The 13,594-nt window shown below is 39.3% G+C and overlaps 1 protein-coding gene across 2 annotated transcripts in view; it reads left to right on the top strand.

Annotated features, from left to right (window-relative positions):
- cpo (RNA-binding protein) overlaps positions 1-13,594 on the top strand; it is a 254,624-nt gene that overhangs the window by 21,681 nt on the left and 219,349 nt on the right. The window contains exons 1-2 of one of the 2 annotated variants that reach the window (XM_019053837.2): positions 2,398-2,643; positions 3,529-3,669. The exons of the other annotated variant lie outside the window; for it this stretch is intronic. The gene's annotated coding sequence lies outside the window, so the exon portion shown is untranslated. Of the gene's footprint in view, positions 1-2,397; positions 2,644-3,528; positions 3,670-13,594 lie in introns of those variants that run through there. 2 annotated transcript variants of the gene reach the window in all.

Below are 13,594 nucleotides of genomic sequence, written 5' to 3'. Positions count from 1 at the left end.
AATTGACAACCCCGCCGTAAAATTGCCGTTCGGAAAACTGCATCGAACGAACACTTTCCGTGCTCCATCAATTCCCATCACAGGTCTCGCGTTTCGTTGCCGTCATTAAAAATCTGGATGAAATTATTTTCATCCTCGTTTTCTACCGTTCCATTTTGTCCTAATTTTTGCACAGTCAGACGGGTTATCAATCTTCGTCGATGTTTGTTTTTTATTCATCGCCAAACTAAGCGGAAAGTGATGCGTCTAATGAACAAGCAGTTATTTTGGAACACCCTGTACAACCGTTACGTCTCTGTTAAATTATGAGGGCATTCCGGTATCATAGGATGCATTTTTTGCCATCCTCCTGTTACTCGCCCAGTTCTGCTGTGCTAAGGGAAAAAGGCGTATAAACATTTAGGCGTTGCCAAATTCCCCCGGATGAAATATTTACCTTTAAGGAAACTTGGGAAGATCCTGCCTGGAAACTCTCTGATACTTCAGATCAAATTACGAACGAAATTTTCTATAAAAAATGGGAAAGAAATACTCAAAGGCTCCCAAAAAAGTTGGGTTTTATCCAACGAAATTTTGCAACGTCCGCAGGTTTATACGGCGTTTTTTCTCAGCACGGTAGAGGTGTAAATGCAATCACAATGCAAACATGAACTCTCATAAATTTCGTAATACCGGGCAGAACTCCTTCCCTCTCCCCCCATTTTACCGATTTCTCGACGAAATTCGCATGTGTGCGACGAGTAAACAAGGTATGATTTAAAGTACTGTGTCATGTGCCTCCACTTAAACTTTAAGTAGGAAGCGATCCACGCGTAAGGAGTTCGGATTTCCGCTCTCAAGTGAGATATTAACATGTACACTGAGAACTTATAAGTGGAAATATTACACAAATAACGCGATTTGTGTTTTTGCTGTTTAAATAATGTAAATTGTACAATCATATCTGATAACATTCATATCGTATTTAGAATTAGATTCAAAAGTGCTTGTTGGATGAATTATTTCATTCGTATACTTTTAAAGAAGAAACTTTTAATGGGGTACCCTCACGACACCCTTTTAATACCCTCACGACTGAAAGTTTTCAGTCAATCAATTGGACTACATTTCACAATAAGGAACTACGATTTTTGGCTCATCCGCAAAAGCACGTATCTCACATCTTATGTGGTACACTGGTACATGCTTATCATTTCGTGTATCATTACACGTATGTTGTTTCTAATATGAGTCAGAAATCATAGTGCCTTCTTGCAAAATGTAGTCCAATTGGCTTCATTTTGCAATTAGGAACTACAATTATCTCTGGCTCATCTGGAAAAACATACAATGGGAACTAATGGTACACACGTTGCTTTTGTAAGCCAAAAATTGTGACACTATTTTCAAATAGTATACATTAGGAAACCAATGGTATATACGTTGCTTCTAAACTGAGCCCGAAATTTTGGTTCCTAATTTCAAAATGCATTCCAATTTTCCCCCTTCCATTTCAAACTTTACCCCGTGGATCTGATAAGTCTCCACGATCCTGGAAAACTCTTGCAAGTCAGAAATATTTTTAAAATATCGTCAAAATTATTGAGTGCTATGTTTTAACGACGATATTATTGCGAAAGTGTTTCCTAAATATTTTTTGAAACATTTTCATGACACTATAGTTGTCAAAATAGATACACAAATTCTCTGCCGGTGTTACGAAAATATTTGAAAAATCCTTAAATGTAGGTAACTAAAAAAATTCCATGAAGCTCGTCCTGATTCATTTTTCGGTAAGAATCCTCCTTTTAATTTTACGGGGGAAAATTCTAAAATTACTGTCAAAAATATCATGATGGCAGCCTTACAATATTTTTGAATTTTTTCCACAACTTGCGTCGTGATGTTTTTAAATTATCTCAAATATTTTTCTGGTTTTTCCGGGATAACAGTGGTCTAGTCCTCCTTCGCCTGACTCAGAATCCTGGCAACGAAGCATAATAAACTCGTTTTTAAGTGACGGCCATAAAGATCCGGGAACATCAAGACCGCGTTTTACGAACTCCTGCCCGCGGAGCCGGCGCGAGGTTTTTCCACGCCGGGAACCAACTCCCAAACCGTGGACCAAATCGAGTAAAAGACAATTACGCCGTCGGCCCGAGCGGGAAAAGACGGGCGGGCAGCGAGCGAGGGAGAAAAAAAATTGAAAATTTATAAAAAATTTAGGCTCCTGGGGCTCGGCGCGCGGCGCCCGGGCCGGCATGAATTGATAATAACGTTTGTTTTTCCCGGCGCGGCGCGCGCTGGAGGTGGCGCGCCCTGGCGGCCCGCGCCGGGAACTCTCGAGTGGCTGTGTTGCGGGCGGTCGATCGGCGGCCGAGCACGGCGCAGGCGCTCGAGCCCTCCTGCAGGGGTAGGCAAGCCGTTCGGCTCAGTTGACGGTAGAGAAGCCCCAGAGTTATATTTATTTTTTGCAGATTTCGCTTCCTTCCCTCTGGATTTTGGACTCACTCGCTTGTCCCCTCGTCGTTCTTTTTTGGAGCCCCCCCTTTGTTTTTCCCTTGTTTTTGTTGCCGCGTTGTTGTTAGTTGAGGTGATATAACCAGTGATCCCCCCGTTTCAAATGAATGTCGCGAGGTGCGGAATTGTTGTTTCATCGGTTTCGTGAGTCAACCTCAAAACTCCCCCAAAACCAACCCCTACCCCTACCTGCACTGTTTTAAAAATATCCTCTTAACACACCAATGTGTTTATTCGAACCTTTTGCTCTACGATACAAATGGTGTGTTAACGCACCTGTGTGTTTAGTTACGTCATTGTGTGTTAGTTCATTCGGCCTTTTCTGTCACGACTGCTGATCTCGACCGCAATGGTGCGTTGCTGATAACACACCAATTGTATCTGAGAATAATAGGTCTTATTGAACACACCGGTGTCCTCAGTTTTTATTTTTACAGTGTATTTCTCCCACTTCACAGTGCTCCAGTGGTGTTTTCTGCATTTACTTGTCTGTTCGAAAATTACTGTTTTCCGAAACGGATCTTCAATTTGAAGTCAATCTTTCATCATTTTAAGATTGTTATGAATCAGCGAGATTAGAATAGAAAAAACAGAGGCAGAATCAAAATCTTCAGGTTGAGTTTAACACTGTTACCTGCGAGGCAAGTTTTATAAAAACGACACAAGACGCAAATCCTCAAAGGAGCAACTATTGCTGCACGGATGATATTTTCTTGTCTACCTCAAAAGTTGAAGGAGAAATAGTAAATTATCTCGTATCAATTCTGCAGCCTCTACATTTTCCGTCCGAAATCGTCACTGAGCTCTTCGTATTATTTTATTTTTTTACCCTTGCGTGTATTTTTCCTTCTTTCCAATTTACTTTTGACCTTATCAGTTTTTTTTTTGTTTTCATTTTATTACTCCCGGTTTTTACTTTCCCCTGCTTGATTTTATTTAACATACCCTTACGGTCGTAACGTGACTGATAACTATCGGCCATGCTTACGCTGTAACTTGTGTATTTACTCTTCGATCTTCGATTTTCAGCGATGTCCCTATAAGTGTGATAAAATATCGATTTTAGTCAATTTATTTAAATGCGCGTTTTTTTACGAGTACCGATATGAATTTAGTAACGAACTGGCCAGTGTGTGAAGCTTTTGGGATCTTGGTTTCATAATTCTCCAGGTAAGAATAATTTCGTTTGTCTAGTGAATCATTTTAACTCACTCCCTTCATTCCATAAATATTATTCATTTAATCGCATTACACGCACGTTCAAAAGTGCCTTTCTTCCTTCGATAGTTCTTCTACTGGAAGCCATAAAATCTGACGATGCTGGAACGTTCAAGAACCTTTGGACAACCTAGTTATCACTCCTCGTGCTTCATCGATGTGTTGGGCATAGGTTATGGAGCAATGCGGTGAGACGCGGTCTAAGAAAGCAGTGGTCATTTCGAAATGGAAATACAGATCTTATAATGTAGAATAGGGGCAGAAAAATGTTTTTCCCTTTAAATACAGAGTTTAAAAACTGTTTTACCAATGCACCTCAAATTTTTAGGTTTAGTTCTTGATAGTATTTGCAAAAGAATTCTGTAAAAAAATTGTCCCAAGGCACACAAGTTTTTCTGCGCTGATACGTTGTTTCCAAAAATGTAAAATGGCGTTTACGGCGTTTTTGTGTTGCACGACAGACATGAGGATAAAGGGAATTAACTTCGTGTAAGAGTATGTATGAGCATCTAAAGAGTATTTTGATATGAGAGATCTTTAAACTTTAAAGCGTTATTTTCTCTTTCTCGTCTTAGCTCTAAGTCAAAATATCGCATCCACTAATTTGGAAACGTTGCCAACCGTATTGAAATAAGAGGCATATCTTGCGAGAAATAAGACAATCGCAAGTTCGCAGGACTGAGACAATCTAGTCAGTCTGTGGAAATGCAGCTATCTCGATGTTTGGGATATTGCCTACCCGTTGAACTGAAGGCTCTTTTGTTCGCCCGGAGCAAACGGCAAACCACGTCTTGTCGTGGAGCCCGGCGTTATTCATCCTCATTTTAAACAGATACACGAAATCATGTAGATAAAGAGAGCCACTTAACGCATATCTCGATTGCAACATTTCCAAATCTCCGCTAGCGTTTTACTTTTTTATTTTTTTGAAGAAAATGCAATCGACATTGCTCGGAATGGTCACAGAATGTTCTTCAAACAGGGTGTCTAGCATCAGGATTTTCCCGATTCTATCAGGATTTGAGGAAAAATCGGTCGTAAAATCAGGATTCAAGAAAAGTCGGCCGTCCTATCGGATTTTTTTATCGAGCAATTTTTGTGAATGCAGAAATTTTAATATTTCTCCAAAAAAAATGAGGATTTGGAAAAATTATGAAATCAGGATTTTGCAGTTCAAAATCAGGAAAAATCAGAATTTCACCAGGGTTTCCCAAACTGGAAACAAACTAGACACTCTGTTCAAATGATTTAGGAAAATTAGTTAAAATACCAAGAAATAATCTAAGTCGGTTTCTTATTTTATCCACTTGAGAATGGATTTTGACGTTCAAACGAAAGGACTATTCCTTGAAAAAGTTTGTTATTAGGAGCTGACACTCCCCAGCCATTAGATTATTTTTCGTTTGTACATGTTTTTTTGACATGGTGCTTAGCATTAAGATTCTCCCGATTCTATCAGGATTTGAGGTCAATCACGATTTAATCCAGATTTCATCAGGATTTAAGGAAAAATCGATCGTAAAATCATGATTTGAGAAAAGTCGGCCGTCCGCTTATTTTCCGTTATCCGTCCGTTAATTTTTCTCCGCAAAAATCAGAATTTGATCAGGATTCGGAAAAAATATTAAATCAGGATTTAGCAGTCAAAAATCAGGATTTTCCAAAATGAAAAAAAACTAGACACCCTGTTTGACATCCTGAAAAAATCAAGATTTTGATATATTTTGGCAGAGCTAATCTCAAGCTGTCTCGCTGAGTTTACGTAATCCTGTTAGTATAGCATTCTGATTCAGAGTATAGCCAATGTTTTATACGATATTTCGACGAGTGACTTCTTTGCTGAGGGAATGAGAAAGAGATCTCGGTGGTACTGGACTCAACGTGACCGTCCCAAGCCGGAAACTTCGACTGCGAAAATAGTAAGGAAACCCAGTTTTAAAATTACGAGGAGGGTCGACAGTCGTAGCCGTTGAAAGTTCTACGAGTCCGTGACATGCATTTCCAAAAAGTTTCTCCATGTTTCGGACCCTCGGAAGCTCGTAAATAGAGGAGAGTAGGACAGGGATCGCATCTCTTTTTTTAAAACAATTTGTATTGTTCCCTTAATGTGTTCAAAAGGCAGAATAGAGAAATTGAGTACCTACATGTATACGTTTACCGTGCCTGCCAAAATGAAGGAATAAAATCGATCTGACTTAGGTCCCTAGTAATCATATTATTGCAATAACGACAGGTAGGCAGAACAGGCACTGAATAACAATTATTATTCAGTGCCAGAAATTATAGTTCCGAATTTCAAAATGTAGTCCAATTATGTATGTCAATGTATGTCCAATTATGTAGTCCACTACATTTTGAAATTCGGAACTATAATTTCTGGCTCAGTTTAGAAACAACGCATGCAGCATTAGTTTTCCCATGTACATAAGTTTTTTTTACGAATGAGCCCGAAATTGTAGCTCTCAACTGCAAAATGAAGTCCAATTATCACTAAAAAACGGGTAATGGGTGGTTCAGGATGCGTCAGTCTGACTTCCGAGCAGTTAAAGTTCCATTGCGAAATGAAGGTATCCCTGAATGTGTTGTTATGATACATCGCGCTTACTTAAGATCGAATTTGAGTTTGTGCTGTTCATGATACGACTATTTCGGCCTCCAAATCGCTCAAATTGCATAGCCATAAAATTCAGATTGTACAAATGACATGTTTTGGTACTTGTGTAATTTAACCGAAGTTAATTGAAAATCTCAGTTCGAAAACGACCCATCTTGGAATAAAAAATTTCGGGAGACGATAAAAACTGTATAACTGCCAAAAAATGAGTGTTTCTACTCAAATAATTGAACATCATAAAAAACCCGAGTTGGGTAATTTTCGATCTAAGAGGTTCGATTGTAAACAATTATACTCGTATGTTGTTACAACGGGTTAATTTCCAGACTTTCCGTAGTGTGATCCGTTTTTCTCGTAAAATCTCTAGAGAAATTATGTTCTGAAGTGATTTAATTGGACGTATTTATACTAAAAAGAACTATGTGCATAGGGTTTGCGTACAACATAGTTTATTTTGAACATAATTGCAAAAAGCAAGGTGTAATAAATTATGAAAATAAAGACAAGTGCTTGCTTGCAAAAATACCCTTGCAAAAAAAAAAAAAACTTGTCTTTATTTTCATAACAGTTTATTGTGGCATAAATACGTCCAGGTAAATCACTTCAGAACATAATTTCTCTTCAAAATTTTTCGAGGAAAACGAATCACACAGCGGAAAATCTGGAAATAAACTCGTTGTAACAGCATACGAGTACAAGTCATGTTGTTCGAACTATGTGCAGAGGGTTTGCGTACAACAGAGTTTATTTTGGCATAAATACGTCCAATCCATACCTTCTTCAGAGGTCATTGCACTGTGTTATTTCAAAGATATAAGTGATGTTGTTAGAACTATGTGCATAGAGTTTACGCACAGCAAAGTTTATGGCATAAATACGTCCAATCCATGCACTGGAAAAAAAACACATTTGGATCTGGAGTCCAGACTCTTGAAAACATTTACAAGAAAAAATACTCTTGATTCAATCGGATTTTTGCTTGAATCAAAACGAAATCCGCTTAAATTAAGAGGCTTGGTTCTTAATTTAAGCTAGATTCTGAATCAAGAGTACTTTTTCTTGTCGATGTTTTAAGAGTCTGGACTCTAGATCCAATGTGTTTTTTTTTTCCAGTGTACCTTGTTCAGAGGCCATTGCACTGTGTTGTTTCAAAGATATAAGTGATGTTGTTAGAACTATGTGCATAGAGTTTGCGTACAACAAAGTTTATTTCGGCATAAATACGTCCAATCCATACCTTGTTCAGAGGCCCTTGCACTTTGTCATTTCAAAGTATTTTAAGCTCGGAGACGATGCCGATAATAGGTCGTGTGTGAGTAGTGTAGGTAGCAAAGTTCTCAATAACGAAGGCTCTCGTAACTTCCCTGGCAGGAAGAGGGTAAGAAAATAGAGGAGAAAGAGAGAGGTGGATGGGGTGGGGGGTGGGTGGTGGGTGTTGTTGCCAGGCGCCCCGGTTGCGGGGTGACGAATGCACCTCGCCTCACCACACGCCTCTTGTACTTTGACTCGCTTCCAGGGAGCATAAACTTACAACTAATCTAATAACGACTGTTTCATTTTACTCAAAGAATCTGCGGGTTTAAAGCGGAATCTTAGTTGAATGGAAGTTAATTAGGGAACCCACGGAGCTGCCTTTTGATGTTTCCTTTCCTGACATCCTCACCTTCCGGCCGTGTATCGCAAGCGCCACGTTTCAAAATTTTCGCCGGCATTCTATTTTTCTACAGAAAAATTGCTCAACGGCGCTTTTCGAAAATTTTAATCAATTTTCTTTGTGCTGCCGATAAAATTCAGTAAAATTTTCAAACAGACTGGAAAAGAAAACACATTGGATCTAGAGTCCAGACTCTTATAAACATCGACAAGAAAAAATACTCTTGATTCAATCAGATTTAAGCTTAAATCAAGAACCAAGCCTCTTAATTTGAGCGGATTTCCTTTTGATTTAAGCTTAAATCTGATTGAATCAAGAGTCCTTTTTCTTGTCAATGTTTTCAAGAGTCTGGATTCTAGATCCAAGGTGTTTTTTTTCCAGTGCAGATCAACCAACGATTTATCTATCAAAAAATAAAATGGTGGCGGAAATTTTGAAACGTCGCATGGCGCTTGTGATACTTTGGCCGGAAGCTGACGACATTCATGGAGTTATTATTTATCTCCATTTTTTTTTTTATCAACGTATTGCGCCTTTGGAATCAAGAGCCTTAGGCTGACCCTGCAAAGCCTCGACTTTTTTTCGCGACTTTCGAACGCGCATTGATAAATTGCTTGCACACGTACTTAGCAGGCGGTCTAATGGACGGTTGGTGATCTCCAAATCACATCACGTGCTTTAATACACCAATTTCCTCATCCCTCGAGAATGGACTATTTCAAAAATAGTCTAAGCAGAGCTCTAATCGGGTTTGCTTTTCAAAGAATCATTGATATATCGCGGGTTTTGGAATGTACTTAGCAACCTGAAGTCCGCCATTAGAGCCATGCGTGCAGAAAAGAAATGGAAAGAAAGAAGCACAGATTAACAACCTAATCAGATGCTTTTCAATTTCATGCTCTTAATATATAACTTTTTTAGTGTAAACGAACTAGCGTATGCAAAAATTGCACCCATTTCCCATGTTTATGTGCCTGCTTTTTAGTTTCAAATTATGCCGTATCAGAAAGGGCAGACACGTATCTCGTAAAAGCACGCATGAAATAGACAAAAAAAAAAGGTAATTTTATTGTGTCTTACACAAACCCACTCGGACAGACTCAACCAGATTCATCTAAACGAAATTTTTCATCACTATTTCTCTCTCATGCCTTAATTTAAGCAGAAATTAGATCACATTACGCCATAACAAATTCCGTTAATTAACTGTACCTAGATTCTATAGAATGTCCCCACAAAATTTCAAATCAGCAAGCTGCTTAGCCTCTGTTGAAAAAGATGAAACGTTCGAGAAAATTAGGCAGCATGTAAGCTGCCTCTGTTCAAGTTACCCAATCAAGAAACGATTTCAACTATTCAACACAGGCCCCTTCATCTATGCGTGATACTGCAAACATACCCCAGAGCTGTTATAATTGCCTACCAAGTCAGTGACTCCGTCGAATCACTCAACTCACTGAAATAAATATGTTCCAATCCATTCCCGAACATTCTCAGTTCCCGAGGCCACTTCGCGGTCAAATCCCCTATGGACACTCCACGCCCCGTGGCTTTATACAGGGTGATCCAAAAATTCCGCACCACCAGCACTCAGTATCACTCTTGGAACGTTTGAGCAAATTAAGATAACATGCAATTTTTCAATCAAAAGTTGTACTTAAAGGGAGGTCCTGGTACTCTTGTGGGACCCTTAAATATCAATATTTTCATAATCCGAAAGAAGTTGCTTTATCAGGACGGTTGTTAACTCCAACTTTTCACTACTCGGTTTTTAATTTCAAAGAAGGTGCAAAAACAAACCATTTAGTATATATTTTCAAAGCACCCGCAAATAAAAATATTAAACAACACCATCAACAATAACATCGCTTTCACAGCGCTTTCTGGCATTCTGCGACACCTAGCCGCCAAAGGCTCCCATCCCTTCAGTCTTTTTTAGCCTTTTTATGAACTAAGATACATTTTTCTTATAGCATTATGGAAAAAAGAAAAAAAAAAAAAACTTAATGCTAAAGGCTGAGCACACGCGCAGGCCCCCCCCTCCCAACCCCCGCCCACACCGATCTACAATAAAACCATCACATGATTTAATCGCAGCGGAACTTTCATCACGGAATATTACGTGATACCCGGCGATTCTTTAAAATTAACATTTTCATACTTAACGATCGTCGCCGTCGATAAAATGAGTTTCACGGAGTGGGAGCCTCTCGTAAAAAGACACGAATGATTTCATTTACGTAAAGCTTAAATTGAGTCAAAGGCCGCTTAAATTCGGGACCTAACGAGACCCTTCAGCACGAGAGGAAGCGTGCCGAAATAATATCGGAGATGTTGTACGTTTGGCTTTAGATATACGTTTCGGCATGGCATAGTCGTAAGTTCCCGACGTTATATCGATCGTTTTGTGCGCTGTACGTAAAATATTTATGAAATACACACGAAGTCAACATGGAAAGGCTGAAAAGGATTGAAACGTTTGGCGAAACGGTTCGACGCTCCTTTACGCTTTCTTTAGTCGCTAAGAATAGAAACTGAAACATAAATATTTTAAAATATCAAAAAAATCCGGAGTTGTATTCGCACGAAGTTAAATTGGGAGGCAGGGTGGGCTCTGCTGTAGCTGTCAGCGTGTCCATCCAAAGAAAGCTGCCAACTAAATTGATCCAGTCAGAGGGGGTTGGTAACAGGCTGGTATGAAATGTAAGAAATTTCAGTAAAACATTTCATGAAAATTCACGAGGCTGTGAATGTATCATATTTTTCAGTTTTGCCCAAGTTCTGCTTGTAAAAACCGGAATTTCTTGAGAATTTACACAAATTAGTAATCACTATTTCATCAGAACTGCCTTGAAATTTCAAAGGAATAACCTCCCTCAAAAATACACCGGGAAATAGAGTTCCTCCATGCAAATAATAGGAAGACCCTTCGTCGTCCAAAAAACTTGCTTTTTCCTCTAAAACTCGATCAAAATAAGCCGGGGACCTCTTTCAGGGCACTCTATGCCCATAAATCGGTTCCAACGATAACATCAAATGGTAATTTTCCTTTTGTGAGTCACCTAAATCTTTGCGCAGAAAACGATTATGCTGCCATTGCTGCCGTGCTAAGGAAGAACGCCGTATGAACATTCGAGAGTTGCCGAATTTCCTTCGACAAAATGTTTATTTTTGCGGAACGTCATGAATATTTTTCCTCGAAATTTTCAGGAACTTCAGGTGAAATTACGCATAAAATTATCTAAAATATTGGAAGGAAAATTTTCCCAAGTTTACCAGGAAATTCGTATTTTGTCAAAGGAAATTTGGCAACGCCTGAAGGTTCATGCGGCATTTTCCCTCAGCAAGGTACACTGGAAAAAAAAACATTGGATCTAGAGGTCAGACTCTTAAAAACATCGACAAGAAAAAATACTCTTGATTCAATCGGATTTTTGCTTAAATCAAGAACCAAGCCTCTTAACTTGAGCGGATTTCGTTTTGATTGAAGCAAAAATCCGATTGGATCAAGAGTATTTTTTCTTGTCAATGTTTTCAAGAGTCTGGACTCTAGATCCAATGTATTTTTAGTGTATTTTTTTCCCAGTGTATTGCCGTGCTAAGGACAAACTCAAACGTCGTGTGAAGTTTGGGATGTTGCCAAAGTTCTTGTGAAATTTTGTGTATTTTTGAGGGAAGTTATTTCTTTGAAATTTTCTGCCAGTTTTAATGAAATAGTGATTATTATTTTGCGTAAATTCTCAAGGGATGTCGGTTTTTTATGCAGAACTTGGGCAAAGTTTGAACACGGTGTTTTTCCTTACACTGAAAAAAACACATTGGATCTAGAGTCCAGACTCTTAAAAACATCGACAAGAAAAAGTACTCTCAATACAATCAGAATCTAGATTAAATCAAGAACCAAGCCTCTTAATTTAAGCTGATTTCGTTTTGATTCAAGCAAAAATCCGATTGGATCAAGAGTATTTTTTCTTGTCAATGTTTCCAAGAGTCTGGACTCTAGACCCAATGTGTTTTTTTTCCAGTGTAGTATGGACCTCCTTTGGCAGCACCCTATACCTGCGAACCGACTCGTAACGGGAGCGCAAACGTGGGTAGGTCAGGCTCCTAAATTTTGACAAGATCGCCGACAAGGTGCCCGGGCCGATCGATACGTTTCTGTTTGCAGTGCTGATTATTAATAACTTATTCGAGGCGGGTTCGGCACGAGGCACGAGCCGGCCGCCTACCGTCTACCGTGTAATTTCGTCCTTCCTCAGACAAAACCCCGTATCTCAATGCCCACGTGAGCTCCATCCTCCATACGACTAAAGCCTTTCTGGGGCTCATGTGGAAATCGAGGTACGTCCTTCTGTCCTGAGTGAAGATTTATCGACTGCTGCCGCTGCCGATCCTGATGTGGGACTCCCGCGCGGCCGCACAGTGGATCGAGTCAATAGGAGAGGTCGGACAGAATTTGGAAACTTTAAAAGCTTATAACTCCGTTTATACAATACTTTGAGGTTCTAAAAATGGTTTCATTGGTTTCCTCGTGAAATTTTCTTCCAGAAACACCCCTTAAAATTTAAAATGTGTCGAAATAAACTTAAAACTCGCAGTTTTATTCAAAAATTTTATGTCCGACCTCTCTGATTGACTCGGTCTACTGTGGGCCGGGGCTGCACCTGTCCTAGTCCTGATCTTGAGCGCCGTTGGCAAGGGCGCCGGCACCTTGCCTCCTCGCCACCTTGTCCGCTGATCCCCCCCCCCCCCACCCCTCGACAGGGCTCCACAGCCGTTGCGTTGACTCGGCCGGTGCAGTGTAGCACCTTACTTTTTCCGAGATGAGGTTTTGACAGTACACTGGAAATAAAAACACACTGGATCTAGAGTCCAGACTCTTAAAAACATCGACAAGAAAAAATACTCTTGATTCAATCGGATTTAAGCTTAAATCAAGAACCAAGCCTCTTAATTTGAGCGGATTTCCTTTTGATTCAAGCTTCAATCTGATTGAATCAAGAGTCCTTTTTCTTGTCAATGTTTTCAAGAGTCTGGACGCTAGATCCAATGTGTTTTTAGTGTATTTTTTTCCAGTGTATTGCCGCGCTAAGGACAAACGTCGTGTGAAGTTTGGGATGTTGCCAAAGTTCTTTTGAAATTTTGTGTATTTTTGAGGGAAGTTATTTCTTTGAAATTTTCAGCCAGTTTTAATGAGATAGTGATTATTATTTTGCGTAAATTCTCGAGGGATGTCGGTTTTTTAAGCAGAACTTGGGCAAAATCCTAGTTTGAACACGGTGTTTTTCCTTACACTGGAGAAAAACACATTGGATCTAGATTCTAGACTCTTAAAAACATCGAGAAGAAAAAGTACTCTTGATTCAATCAGAATCTAGATTAAATCAAGAACCAAGCCTCTTAATTGAAGCTGATTTCGTTTTGACTCAAGCAAAAATCCGATTGAATCAAGAGTATTTTTTCAGGTATTTTTTCAATGTTTTCAGGAGTCTGGACTCTAGATCCAATGTGTTTTTTTTTTCCAGTGTAGCATTGGAGAGTAGAAGGCAGGAAATCGATGATGAAACTAGAGGAGGAACAATTCGATACATTCGCATGGAATTCACACA

The sequence above is a fragment of the Bemisia tabaci genome, chromosome 6, assembly GCF_918797505.1.
Source record: "Bemisia tabaci chromosome 6, PGI_BMITA_v3".
Classification (NCBI taxonomy): Eukaryota; Metazoa; Arthropoda; class Insecta; order Hemiptera; family Aleyrodidae; genus Bemisia; species Bemisia tabaci.
Note: the sequence above shows the minus strand (reverse complement) of the source record. Positions and strands in the feature narration are given on the sequence as shown.